The 14,631-nt window shown below is 46.2% G+C and overlaps 1 protein-coding gene across 3 annotated transcripts in view; it reads right to left on the bottom strand.

Annotated features, from left to right (window-relative positions):
• The window catches only part of Rbms2 (RNA binding motif single stranded interacting protein 2), a 63,117-nt gene extending 48,503 nt beyond the window's left edge, over nt 1–14,614 (bottom strand). The window contains exons 1-4 of one of the 3 annotated variants that reach the window (XM_057757463.1): nt 14,370–14,614; nt 7,262–7,341; nt 7,012–7,104; nt 2,321–2,381 (exon numbers count right to left, since the gene is read on the bottom strand). The gene's annotated coding sequence lies outside the window, so the exon portion shown is untranslated. Of the gene's footprint in view, nt 1–2,320; nt 2,382–2,517; nt 2,786–7,011; nt 7,109–7,261; nt 7,342–14,369 lie in introns of those variants that run through there. The other 2 variants (XM_057757465.1, XM_057757464.1) reach the window with 2 other exon arrangements.
• Nucleotides 14,615–14,631: the final 17 nt, after the last annotated feature.

Genomic DNA, 14,631 nt, shown 5'->3' with positions numbered 1-14,631 from the left:
AGGAGAGGAACAAAATTGTTCTCTGACCCCCACAAGCACGCACTGTGGCACGCCATTCAAAATAAATGTAATATTTTTTTTTTAAGATTTCAAGTCTGATGTAAAAGGACCCACTCTGCCTCCCAGAGCATGTATAGAAAACTACACTGAGATGCAGTGTGTGAGGTGAGCTCGGACCTCAAGCTACTTTATACTTAGGCTGATTTTTGTTTTGTTTTTGTTTTTCGAGACAGAGTTTCTCTGTAGCTTTGGAGCCTGTCCTGGAACTAGCTCTTGTAGACCAGGCTGGCCTCGAACTCACACAGATCCGCCTGCCTCTGCCTCCCGAGTGCTGGGATTAAAGGCGTACGCCACCACTGCCTGGCTATTTAGACTGCTCTTAACACATTAAGAAAGAACATGGAGGCTGGAGAGAGGGCTTAGGGGCTAAGAACATTTGCTGCTCTTCCAGAGGACCTAGCTCACACCTGGCAGGTGTCCGTATCAGGTGGTTTATGATCACCTCTATTGCTCCAGCTTTCACGTGCTCGCTCGCGCTCTCTCTCTCTCTCTCTCTCTTACCCTCTCTCTCTGCCTCTCTCTCACACACACATTGTCACACTCTGTCATAGTCTCTCACCCTCTCTCACTCACTCTTTCATACACACAATTTTTTTAAAGATAAAAATGAACTTTTAGCAGTCTTATGTACGTTGGTGTTTGGCCTGCATGTGTGTCGGACAGGTGAGGCTGTCAGATCCCCTGGAACCACAATTACAGACAGGTGTGAGCCCCATGTGGTACGGGGACTGAACCCGGGTCCTCTGGAAGAGCCGCCTCTTAACCACCGAGCCAGTCTCCAGCCCAGAAAATGAATCTTAAAAAAGCAAATAGATAAATAAATAACAGTGAAAACGCAAGCTCATGGCCTGGAAATGCAGATGCGCCGCGTAAAGCTGTAATCGCAGCACATGAAGGACGACCGAGCAAGTCTGAGGCCAGAGGCTAGCCTGATCTTCAGAACAGTAGGCTAGCCGAGGCCGAAGAGATGGAGGACACACCAAAGAGGGTGAGGCAGGAGGATCACAAGTGCAGGCCAGCCTAGGCTCTAGGTTACACTTCTCTCTCCTCTTTCTACCTCTCTCTCTCTCTCTTTCTTTTTTGGATGATGGTTCAACTGGTAAAGGTGTCCAAGATCAGGATTCAGTTATGGCACCACATGGTTAAAGGGAGAACCCACTCCCAGAAGTTGTTCTCTGACCTGCACACACACACACACACACACACACACACACACACACACACAACGTAGTAAGCAGAACGAAGGTGATTGCACAAAGAGCAGACACGAATTAGCTCTGTAACAGGAAAGACAGGCTGACGTCAGCTCTCCCACTTCAGGGTCTCAGCAAGGAAGGCAGCCTGAGCCAGGCATGGTGGCTCTTTCGTGCCTTCAGTCACAGCAAAACCAAAATAATAAATAAATCAATAAGTAAATAAATAAAAGCCATCCATCAGAACAATTTCATGAAGCTCGGGGCTTGGTGATTTTTGAACAAGTAGAAGCCTTTTATTTTATTGTCATTGTACTTACCTACTTTTGGTGGTAGCAGGGATCAAAACCAAAGACTCCATTCAGTAGGCTCAGCGCTCCACCACTCCCTAAGCTATACAAAGTAACCTCCTCAGCCCAAGAGAAGCTATCTTATTATCTGTTTACCTATTTATGTAAGGTGGGGTCTCATCTGCAGCTCTCACTGACCTCAAACTCATTATCCCCCTGCCTTAGGGCAGGTCTACTAGCGTAGACAGGCTCAAGAGTGCCTCGTTTTGTTTGTGTGTTTGTTTGGTTTGGTTGTTTGGTTTGAGGATGCCAGGTGACCTAGTGCTCTGCCACGGAGCCACATTTCCGGTCCCCAGCTTATACTTGATGCTTCTTTTTAAAGTTAGTTTTATTTAAATCACGTGTGAGTATTATATCAGTTGTGTTCCTGGTGCCTATGGAGGTCAGAAGAGGGCATCAGATGTCCTAAAACTTCAGTCACAGATGTTTGTGAGCTACCATGTGGGTGCTGGGAACCAAGCCTCGGTCCTCTGCATTAGCTCTTAACTACCAAATCAACTCTCCAGCCCTGCTTGATACTTTAAATACAGGGTCTCAAGTAGCCCAAGCTGTGGTTGGGCTCCACACAGCCAGAAATGATGAACTCCTAATCCTCATGCCTGCTTTCCTGATGGCTAGGCCACAGATTAGACCACCTTGCCCAACGCTTCGACTTTTTATTCTATTATTCCCTTAGCCCTTAAAACCCCTGAAGCTTAAACAAGTAGAAAAACTCACCAGGTGTGGAATTTCTCGCCGCGCTGAATGAAGTTCGCAGAGTTAGGATATCGTCTCTGAGCTGTCAAAGAAACAAACCATAACTCTTTAAAAAAAAAGCTCACAAAAGTCTCACAAAGGAGGAGGAGATGAGACTTTTTAGGAAAGAAGAATAGAACGTAAGAGACAAGAATCCCACGCAGTCGCGGTAAACTCACCTCCAGTCTGCCCTCGAAGGAACAGTTGTAACAAAAAAAGAAAACTTAAGAGTGAACCACAGAAGTCCACCCATCTGACCAGAACTGGGAGGGAGACTGCCGGGCCTCAGAGCCCCTCCTCAGTCCTCCTGGCTGCCATCACACACGCTCCAAAAGACCTTAAACCTAAACTCTCTCTGAAATGAAGCTCCGCTTTCTGGTTTTCCCGTCACTGTTTTGCTGTGATAACGGAACAGACAGCGCCAGCATTCTGCAGAGCAAACATGTGTGGAGCTATCCCCAACTGTACTTTCATTTACAACAGGACAGGAAGCGCCTGCTCAACTCAAGGGACACAGGAAGGGTGGGGACAGCCTCAACGTGGGAATCGGGAATCGTGGGAATGACCACCAAGCATGGAAACGGGAGTCCAGTACAAAAGTAAATAACAGCATCTCTCGGGGACACCACACTTTTCAAGAACTTCCTTTTCCACCCTCAGAAGCTGTCATTCACCATATCCTGACCCATCTATCTAAATATCTAAATGATATTAACTGGTTTCTCACCATGGCAGGGTTATTAGGCAGAAAAACCCCATCTCAAAAAAAAAGTAATAATAATAAATTGGTTTGTTGGTGTATTTGTGTGTCTATTTGTGTGGTTTTGTTGTTGTCACTGTTGCTGTTGTTGCTCCAGACAGGGTTTCTCTGTGTGTGCCTGGCTGTCCCAGAATTTGCTCTGTAGACCAGGCTGGTCTCGAACTCACAGTTCTGCCTCCCTCTGCCTCCCAAGTGCTGGGATTAAAGGCGGGCACCACCACCGCCCGTCTAATCTTTAAAAAGTAGAATTGTTTTATTCTCTTCTGAGTCAAGTCTCACTGTGCAACATCCACTGGCTCCAAACTCAATGATGCATTGATACATAAAAGCATCAATATACATACTAACTAACATTGGCCAGTGTTTTTATATATGTATACATTGTATAATGTTTATATCAAGTTAAACATCTGTCCCTTCTAACACATCATTTGTGATGAAAACATTCATTTTTTTTTTTGTCTTCCTAGAGGCAGTCTTTCTATTTTTTTAAATTGATATTTATTGAGCTCTACATTTTTCTCTGCTCCCCTCTCTGGCTCTCCCCTCCCCCCTTTAGTCCTCCCCCAAGGTCCTCATGCTCCCAATTTACTCAGGAGAAATCTTGTCTTTTTCTACTTTCTACTTCCCATGTAGATTAGATCTATGTAAGTCTCTCTTACTGTCTGCATTGTTGTCTAAGTTCTCTGGGATTGTGGTTTGTAGGCTGGCTTTCTTTGCTTTATGTTTTAAAACCACCTATGAGTGAGTACATGTGATAACTGTCTTTCTGTGTCTGGGTTACCTCACTCAAAATAATGTTTTCTAGTTCCATCCATTTTCCTGCAAAATTCAAGCTGCCGTTATTTTTTCCTGCTGTGTAGTACTCCATTGTGTAAATGTACCGCATTTTGAGGCAGGGTTTTGTTAACAATTTAGTCCAGTCCCTCGACTCACCCTGAGAGAACTACCTCACATGTTTGAAACCTTAAATGATTTACTTTTATTTGTGTGTGTGTGTGTGTGTGTGTGTGCACATTCAAATTCCATAGTGTGCTTGTGGTCACAAAAGGACTCTCAAGCTGTTCCTGGAACTAGTTCCCTCCAGCTACCTTGGGCGGGGTATGGAACTCGGGTCCCAGACCAATGCTCAGGTGCCTCCACCTGCTAACATACCAGTCTTTACGTTTTTTTTTTTTTTTTTTTAAATATTTATTTATTTATTATGTATACAATATTCTGTCTGCATATATGCCTGAAGGCCAGAAGAGGGCACCAGATCTCTTTATAGATGGTTGTGAGCCACCATGTGGTTGCTGGGAATTGAACTCAGGACCTTTGGAAGAGCAGGCAATGCTCTTAACCACTGAGCCATCTCTCCAGCCCCAGTCTTTACGTTTTTTAAAACAGTCCCTTGTACCTCAGACTTTTCTCATTTGTAAAATGGAATAATTAATTACCAATTTTCTAGCATTTTAAGTGAAACAAATGAAGCCAATCCTATGCAGCCTGTAGGAAGGGGACACTCAGGTGTTATCATGATTAGTTATCGTGATTAGTTACTGTCTCCCAGCGTGCACCCCTGTGAGTGTCATGTGACCAACACGGAAGACCTTAAGAGAACATTTCTGGAAACCAGTACCTTAGTTGCGTTCAAGATTACGCTATAGCGGGGGCTGGAGAGATGGCTCAGAGGTTAAGAGCACTGGCTGCTCTTCCAGAGGTCCTGAGTTCAATTCCCAGCAACCACATGGTGGCTCACAACCATCCGTACTGATATCTGGCGCTGGCACCCTCCTCTGGCGTGCGGGCATACATTGAGGCAGAATGTTGTACACATAATAAAGAAGATGGCTCAGCTGGTAACGAAGCCCGCTGCAAGTCTGACAGCCCCACTTCAGAGTCTGGAACCCACAGCGGCAAGAGAAAACCATCTCCAGAGTTGTCCTCCGGCGTCCATACGTATGCCATGCCACGTGGCTGCTCGAGTGCAATACATCTCAGCAATGGAAAACTTAAACTAATTTAAATACTAAGACTCTCTAGGACTACTGGGAGCTGAGGCTGACACCTGTGATCTTAGCAGGTCTACACGGCATCCCAAGCCAGCCAGGGCTGCATGGTGAAAACCCCGTTGGCAAACAAAGCCGATTCTAGGATGGGCTGAGGAGGCCCAGCTACACACCAGGAAAGCACCAGATAACTTGTGCAGTAGTTTGCAGATCTTCACAGCTAGGCCCGCCCACTTTTCTGAGCTCCAACTCCGCCCCCCCCACCCCCCCCACCCCGTCCTTTTATCTCTCCTTTGGATGCTGTCTTAAATCCTAGGCAGCATTCCCCCTCTACACAGCCGCACTTTTCCTCTGTGGGATCTGCCTGCTTTCTTGGACCCTAACTCAAAAGGCGTTAACTTTCTCTCTAATTCACCTCTTCCTCCTGGCCTCTGCCAAGACTGATAGTTTGACTGCCCTGTTTTTTGTTTTGTTTTGTTTTTTTCCTTTCAAACTCTGATTTAAAACAAAAAACAAAACAAAGCAAAAAAAAAAAAATCAGTTCTGGAGCTTCAAAAGGAACATTTTAAAAATGGGGAAAAAAAAGTTTAAAACAAGGCATGGTGGCACATGCCTGTAATGCCAGCACCCAGGAGCATCTGAAGCTCAAGGTTATCCTCAGCTACCTGGTGAGAGTAAGGCCATCCTGGGCTATTGAACCAGCTCAGAAAGGAGGGAGAGACAACAGATAAGTCTTGAGTCACATAAAAGTCATACTTCCCCTGGTATACTACTACATTTTTATAGTCTATCCAATAAATTTAGGGCCACAGAAACAAAATGTCCCAGATACACACATGATAGAAAAGTTAGGTCAAAGAGCACAGACAACATTAACTAGAGACTGCAATTCCGTGAGTCACACACGTTTTGGGGTGCTGGATGTCAAACCCAAGTCCGGCAGAGTGCGTCTGCCTGTGAGCTTCATCCCTGGTTTTGTGAGGGGGAAGGGAAGGCAGCAGTATGCTATTCTGCTTGGGAGGGTCAGGGAGAACCCTAACCCTCCAGCATGGCTCCTGCTTTTCTGTTTCCTTCGTTAGATTGTTCACGCTTTTCTATGTTTGGTCAATTTCTAATTCTTAGTTCCCATGAGTCCAGCATTAGGTTCTTCTGGTTTTTGTTTGGTTTTCTTGAGAGGGGCTCTCTCTATGTTGCTCAGCCTGGCTCCTAACCCAACTCCTAACTATTCTCCTGAGGAGGTAGGACGACAGGCAACGCCACTGAGTTGCTTTGGGAGGGAGTAGAAATTATTTGTAATATCTTTTAGGAAAAGAGACATTTACACCTTCTGATTTCGAAGCAACTAGTTTGGAACTTCTCTAGAATGTGCGCTGGAGGAAAAACACCCTTGCTGGATATGCTAACACAAAAGCTTCAAGCCTTTGGGAGGCAGAGGCAGGAAGATCTTTGTTGGATCTGAGACTACATAGTGAGAGCCAAGACTGCCAGGGCTACAAAGTGGGATTCCATCTCAATACCACTTCCCCAAAAACCCTGAAAAAGCCAGTTTTTATTTCTGTGACTGTGTGTATGCCGGCCAAAGCCATAAGAGGGTGTTAAATCTCCTGCAGCTGGGGTTTCAAGAAGCAATGTAGGCACTGGGAGTACACGCCTAGCCTCTGAGACTCATCTCTTCGGAACAACGTCTTTGTTTTTGTTTTAAACACACGGTCTCAGTCTCACAGCGTTGCCCAGACTTTAGTTTCTGAAAAATGCAACATGGTTTGGCTGTAGTTACACAGGCCTGGAATCCCAGCCCTTGAGATGTAGAGGTAAAAGGATTTGGATTCAGAGCTGGAGAACAGTCTCAATTACATAATGACTTTGCGGCCAGCCTAGAGTACTCGAGACACCCTGGCCCCGACACACAGGGATATCTTTACCGTGAATCACAACGCTTGTGAAATTTCCACCAGTCAGGATGCTGAAGCAGGACAATTGCATGAGTGAGTTCTTCTCGGTCACACGGTAAGATCCTGTCTCAAAACAAAACAAAACAATGCAAAATATACTTCCAAGTAAGAATCACAAGGATTTAGAGATAGATGGACTTCGCCTGTCTGAGGGAAGATGCCTGTTATGTGACTGTTGGGCCCTCCCAATCAGGGTGGAGAACTGAGACAATTGGATTACCTGTAGAAGTGACGTGTGTGTGTCCTCAAAGGCAGAAAGCCCAGCCAGCACACAGGTGATGGTCTCAGCATGCTCAGCACCTGGGGAATAAGGTCTATCAAAACCAAGGACACACACCCCCAACACACCCCATTCCAGATAGAAAAACTTGTTCCGTTGACTAACGTGTCTGCCGCAAATATTCTCTAACAGAAATCATCTAAAACATTGAATTTTTCTCCACGTAAAGAGGACAAGCAGGGTTAGAAAGAAACAGAAAAAAGAAGGCTGAGGATATAGCTGGTAAGACACTGGCCTATCTTGACTGAAGCTCTGGGCTTGAGGCTCAGCACCGTGTAAAACAGGTCTGGCAGCACCCACGTGTGTTCCCTGCACTTGGGAGGAAGGAGAACCAGGAGTTCAAGGCCATCTTCCTCTACCATCCTCAAAGTAGTCTGGATTATGTAAGACTGTTTCGAACAACAGAAAAGAGAGAACACAGGAAAGAGAAGTGTTTGCCTAAGCACATATGTGTGCACACAGTGTGTAACACTTGTCTGCCTCACACCCACGAAGAGAGGCAGAGATCCCCTGGAACAGACTTACAAGCTACCTTGTGGCTGCTGGGAACTGAACTTGGGACCTGCGGAAGAGCAGCTAGAGCTCTTACCTACTAAGACATCTCTCCAGGCCCCTCACCTCCTGCCCAGCTTTTTGAGACAGGGCCTTACTATGGAGCACTGACTGGTTTAGGACTTACTATGTAGACTCACAGAGATCTGCTTGCCTCTGCTCCCCAAATGCTGGGGTAAAGGCGTGCGCTACTATATCCAACTTGTTTTGTTTTGTTTTTTTAAGTTACCACGCATAGATTTTTTTTTCAATGTTTATTTATTTATTATGTATACAGTGTTCTGCCTATACGTCAGAAGAGGGCACCAGATCTCATTACAGAAGGCTGTGAGCCATCACATGGATGCTGGGAACTGAACTCAGGACCTCTGGAAGAGCAGTCAGTGCTCTTAACTTCTGAGCCATCTCCCAACCCCCACCCCTTTTTCTTTTTCTTTCTTTGCTTTTTTTTTTTTTTTTTTTTTTTGCTTTTTTTGTTTTGTTTTGTTTTTCAAGACAGGGTTTCGCTGTAGCTTTGGAGCCTGTCCTGGAACTCGCTCTGTAGTGGCATTTCATTTGTATTTTAATAAATAAAGCTTGCCTGAAGACCAGAAAAGTAAAACAGCCACACTGGCCAGCCTTACAGACCAGGCAACAATTACACACACCTTTAATCCCAGGAGCCACACTAGTTTGGTTTCTATGGTAGTAGTGGTGCACGCCCTTAATCCCAGAGGATTCTAAAATGGGAGGAGACAGCTCTCAGACACAGTCTCATTCCTAGAGACAGGATTGCCATTTTGGACTGAGGTAAAGGTTAAGAGCCAGTGGCTATCTGTTTTGCTTTTTCTGACCTTCAGGTTGAACCCCAATTTCCTCTTTTTTTTAAAAAAAATATTTATTTATTTTGTATACAATATTCTGTGTGTATGCCTGCTGGCCAGAAGAGGGCACCAACCTCATGACAGATGGTTGTGAGCCACCATGTGGTTGCTGGGAATTGAACTCAGGACCTTTGGAAGAGCAGGCAATGCTCTTAACCTCTGAGCCATCTCTCCAGCCCTCCTCTTTTTTTTTTTTAGATAAGGTTTCCTGCAGGCTCAGGCTGGACTTGAACTCACTGTGTAGCTAAGAATGACCTAAGCTCTCAGGAACACATCACTGAAGGACCTAAGACTGGATTCTATGCATTCTTAGACTGGATTACATGATGATATGGTTCTATTCATGTGTTTACTTCACACCTGAGACATTAATTTTTGCCTAGCCCTAGCTGTATTTTTTTTTTAAAGATTTATTTATTTATTATGTACACAGTGTTCAGCCTCCATGTATGCCTGCAGGCCAGAAGAGGGCACCAGATCTCATTACAGATGGTTGTGAGCCACCGTGTGGTTGCTGGGAATTGAACTTAGGACCTCCGGAAGAGCAGTCAGTGCTCTTAACCTCTGAGCCATCTCTCCAGCCCCCCCTAGCTGTATTTCTAAAACAACTCACAAGATCCCATCAGGGATATCAATCTCAATTCAACTACTAGGTTTGACCAAATTAAACTACACACACACACACACACACATACATAATTTTACTAATATATATATATAATTTCAATATTTTTATCATTGAATAATAATTTCATATGGTTGCACTAGCACACAGCAGTAAGTGTAAAGCCATGAGGATGGCAAGGAGCCAGAACACTGAGGGCTGGGGTGCACTTCGGTGGTGCATTTGCCTAGCACGCACAGGACCTGGGTTCAATCTGCAGTATGCCCGGAGATAAACAGCAAAGAAAAAAAACTGTTAACTTGAAGTAGCCTTAACAATACCTGTATAAGCCGGGCGGTGGTGGCGCACGCCTTTAATCCCAGCACTTGGGAGGCAGAGGCAGGCGGATCTCTGTGAGTTCGAGACCAGCCTGGTCTACAAGAGCTAGTTCCAGGACAGGCTCCAAAACCACAGAGAAACCCTGTCTCAAAAAACCAAAAAAAAAAAAAAAAACAATACCTGTATAAAACTGTCAAATAATACAACAAAAATTTGCTAGGGGCCATGGCAAGCAAACAAACATCCATAGGCTCCAGAACACGGATTTCAGGTGTGTGTGTCCATGCCAGCTCGGAATCTAGAATTTCCGACCTTCAGTTCTACACTGTCTGCTTATGTTGAACACATGCCACCACACCTGGCTCTGCTTTTTTTTTTTTAAAAAAAATTTATTTATTTATTATGTATACAATATTCTGTCTGTGTGTCTGCCTGCAGGCCAGAAGAAGGCACCAGATCTTATTACAGATGGTTGTGAGCCACCATGTGGTTGCTGGAAATTGAACTCAGGACCTTTGGAAGAGCAGGCAATGCTCTTAACCACTGAGCCATCTCTCCAGCCCCACCTGGCTCTGCTTTTGTTCTTTAAAAGGAAGGGTCTTCCATAGTCCTGCCTGACCTCAGAATGGCTGTGGAGGATGACTTTGAACTTTGATTCCGTCTCTGCATCCCAAGGACAGGCCTTACAGGAGCGAGGCGCCACAGGCTAGATAGGACCCAGTTTCTCAGCTAGGCCTCCTCGGTCCTGAGTTTTATTAGGCTCACCCTTTGTCCTAGTCAGGGTTTCTATTGCTGCAAGGAAACGCCACGACCAAAGCAAGAGGAGGAGGACAGGGTGTGGCTTACACTGTCACACCGCTGTCCATCACTGAAGGGAGTCAGGGCAGGGACCTGGAGGCAGGAGCTGATGCAGAGACAGTGGAGGAGCGCTGCTTACTGGTTTGCTTCCCCTGGCTTGCTCATCCTGCTTTCTTTCTTTTTCTTTCTTCTTTTTTTGGTGTATGTTTTGTTGTTGTTGTTTGTTTGTTTGTTTTTCGAGACAGGGTTTCTCTGTGTAGCCTGGCTGTCCTGGAACTCACTTTGTAGACCAGGCTGGGCCTCAAACTCACAAAGATCCGCCTGCCTCTGCCTCTGAAGTCCTAGGATTAAAGGCTTGTGCCACCACCTTGAGGCTAACCTCTTATCTGCCTTGACTTGCTATTGCTGTAATAAACACCATTTCAAAAAGCAACAGATGTAGCAAAGGTTTTATTTCAACTTACAGGTCCCTATCCAGTCCATCATGACGGGAAGTTGAGGCAGGAACTGAAGCAGGGGCCATGGAGAAATGCTGCTCACTGGCTTGCTGCAGCTACCTTCCGTGGGCTGGGCCCTCCCACATCCGGGCAGGCCATTCTGATTGAGGCTTTTCTCAAGTGAGGTTCCCTTTCCCCAAATAACTCAAGCTTATGTCAAGCTGACAAAAAACCCAACCAGGACACCATCCAAATATAATTTAAATTCATTATAATGACAGACTATAATTTTCATCCTTTTCAGAGTGTTTCTGGTGAGAAAGCAAGCCACCAAAGAATACCAGGAGAAACACTGCCACCTGCTGGGCAAAGCAGGAACGCGTCCTTTAGGAAACAGGATCCAGTGTAGGTCAGAAGTTTGAGGGGAGAGAGAGATCTTATTTTTATCACTGGGGTGCGGGATAGGTACATGTGTAAGTCAGAAGACCACATTGTGGGGTCATTTCTCCACTTTCAACTTTACTTGGGTTCCAGGAATCAAACTCTGGCTGCCAGATTCAGACAGCATTTACCCACTGAGCAGTCTCAGTCACCCCAACTTTCACTGTTGTTCTGTTTTTGTGTTGAATGAGGGGAAGGGGGCGTCATCGTATAGTAGAGGCTGGCCTTGAACTGCTCACCCTTCAGGCTCTGACTCAGGAAATCAAAGTGCACCTGGGCAAGTTCGCTAGGCAACCAGCTCCCACGTAAGAGGAAAATGCAAGAAGCAGAAGCTCATTAGCAGTGATATAAAATAGATAATTCAAAGAAACAGGGATATAAATGAAGCAAATAGCTTCTGGTTAATAACTAGAAATTCCATAATCTAAGGCATTCTCATGAACAGATCTTCAGAAGGGCTGGTAGACAGATTAACTCATTGAGTACTGGCTATGAGACCATACGGACTTGAGTTCCGACCCCCAGTGCACACATAAAAAGCTGGGAATCTGTAACTCCAGCATTGAGGTGAGGTATCACTGGCCATCCAAGGTCTAGCTGTGTCTAGGTCCAGGTTCATGAGAGACCCTCGCTAAAAAAATACGGTGGGGGTTGGAGAAATGACTCAGGAGTTAAGCACACTTGTTGCCCTTGCAGAGGATCCAAGTTCAGTTCCCAGCACCCATATGGTCTGTAACGCTGGTTCTAGGGGTAATTACCTCTCTGGCTTCCACAGGCACCAGGTACTTATGTGGTACATGCATACGTGCAGGAAAAACACTGCACGGGAAAAGGCAGGCATGGTGGTGCACACCTTTAATCAGGAGGTGCAGGAAGACGATCTCTGTGAGTTCCAGGCCAGCCTGGGCTACCCAGTGAGACCCTGTCTCAAAAAAAAAAATCTTTAAAATCAAAGTGAAGTCACACACAAGCACATGTACATACACTGCACATACAAACTCATGTTGGATTAAGTTTGTACTGAGTAGTAAAGCTCTTAATTAAATACAGGCATGGTGTTACAGATGTGTGTAACCTCAGCAGCTCGGGAGACTGAGGCAGGAGGGGGCAAATTTGAGCCCAACAACGTAACTAGTCCCTGTCTCCAAAACCAAAAAGCGTGGATGGGGATGCTCAGCTGGCCGAGTGCTTGCCTACCTACATGCTTGATTCACAGCATGCAGGAATCCTTCGGTTCAGACCCTGGCCTGGAATAACTCTGGGCGACCACAGGTCTATAACCCCCGCCCTTGAGAGGTTGAAGCCGGAGGATCAGAGCTTCAAGTCATCCTTGAAAAGCAAGTTCAAGAGCATCAGGGAGACATTCTATCTGAAAGCAAAAACCAAGAAGTTTGCTTTCAGGGCAAAGTCAGAAGTAGGGCAACAACCTGCAGTCCCTGAGTTAGAGGAAGTGCTCCTGATAGGGGAGCAGATAAGTCACTAGTCGAAGGGCTAGCAGTAGGAAAAGCAAACAGAGGGAGGCCGCCTGGTTTCAAACAAAACCCCCACTCTGAACCATAAGAGCTGCCGTCCGTCCTACCAAACACGCAAGCATGTTTGACGTCTGATTTCTCATGGTTACATCTCGCTTGTGGCAAGTTCTCCTCACATAGCCCAACTGAGCTTGTCCCCCTGACCCTCTCACCCAAGCTTCTCAGACGGTGAGATCTACAAGGGTTGTACCACCCCGTTCTGGGCCAGGATCAGGGCCATTTAGATTCAGAAAATGAAAATTGAAGAGTTTTGTAATGTAGCCTGGGCAGCTCAAGAGACAACGCCCAGTACTATCTCACAGCATAAAATAACCTTTTTCAGGAGCGAGGTCGTTTTCTCCCGGGTTGTTGATTCAATTGTCAATTTTGGAGAAGGCTGCATGTAACCCGAGATTTGTGATTTCAGCTCTGGGCTCTTATGCAAGCAGTCTTAATTTTAAAAGTTGGTCATTGTTCTTTTTAAACATTGATGTATCTGGGGTGGGGGTCACGTGAGAGCTCCTGTCTATGTCAGTTCTCTCTTTCCACTGTGTGGGCTCCACGGCTTGAATGCAGGCAGCTGTCAAGCTTAGCAACAAACACCTTTACCCACCGAGGTGTTCTGAGTTTTCTCGCTTCACAATGGGCCTAACTACTGCTTCATAGGTCACAGCTGAGGAGAGACTCACCACACGCACTCAAGAACAGCTGTTAATATTACTCCCACTAAACAAAAGTGTGAGGAGGTGGGGCGGACTCCTTAGGGGACAGAAGATGGCCTTGAACTACTGACCCACCTGCCTCTCTGTGTCGGAGTGCTGGTCGCCACTCCCTTAATTTTCAAAGAGTTTTGTGCATTTTCTTCATTGAAGAGGAGATGCGTGGGTGATTAAATAGACAAAACTGGACCAGATGGTGGCACACACACTTTTAATTCCAGCACTCTGAAGGTTTAAACAGGCGGATCTGTGAGGCCAGTCTGGTCTACCTAGGGAGTGCCAGGACAGCCAGGGCTACATAGAGAGGCCCAGTCTCAAAAATAAAAAAATAAAATTGGGGGGGGAGCATTTATATAATGTTTTGTGTTTCTCTCTCTCTCTCTCTCTTCTCTCTCTCTCCGCCCCCCCCCCCGTATGTGTGTGTATTGCACACAACTGTAATCCCTGCATTTGAGAATGCTTAGGCAACACGGGCTATATCACAAGGCCCTGTCTCTAACACACTAACACGCACGCACAGAGTTTCTCTGTGAGCTTTGGAGCCTGTCTTGGAACTAGCTCTTGTAGACCAGGCTGGTCTCGAACTCACAGAGATCCACCTGCCTCCGCCTCCCAAGTGCTAAGAATAAAGGCGTGCACCACCACACTTAATTTAATGCATGAACTCTACAGAAAGAATTTCCGCAGCCACCAAGTAAACTGCAGGCAGATCACGCTAAGAACCTAGCACGGGAACGACTCGCACGGAAGCGCGGCTGTTTCTGGACCTGCGCTCTCCACTCACCGCCAGCGCGCGTCCGTGACGCGGTGCTCTGAGCCCGCAGCCCGCACAGTAGGTGACAGCGCAAGGGCGGCTTCTGTCCTCGGAACGTCGCACGCCTCCGGTGCACCACCCTCTCACTAGGTGGCTCCTGCTTCCCGCTCGCTCTCATCTTTCTCTCTCGAGTAACATTTTCAGCTGCACCAGAGAATCCCATCGTTCCCAGCCCTGCCGCTTCTCCCCGAGCTCCGAAAGCGCAGAGAGCGGTTTCTCTCCCCACCACCGC

Source organism: Chionomys nivalis, chromosome 25, assembly GCF_950005125.1.
Source record: "Chionomys nivalis chromosome 25, mChiNiv1.1, whole genome shotgun sequence".
NCBI lineage: Eukaryota > Metazoa > Chordata > Mammalia > Rodentia > Cricetidae > Chionomys > Chionomys nivalis.
This window is presented reverse-complemented; position numbering and strand designations above follow the sequence as displayed.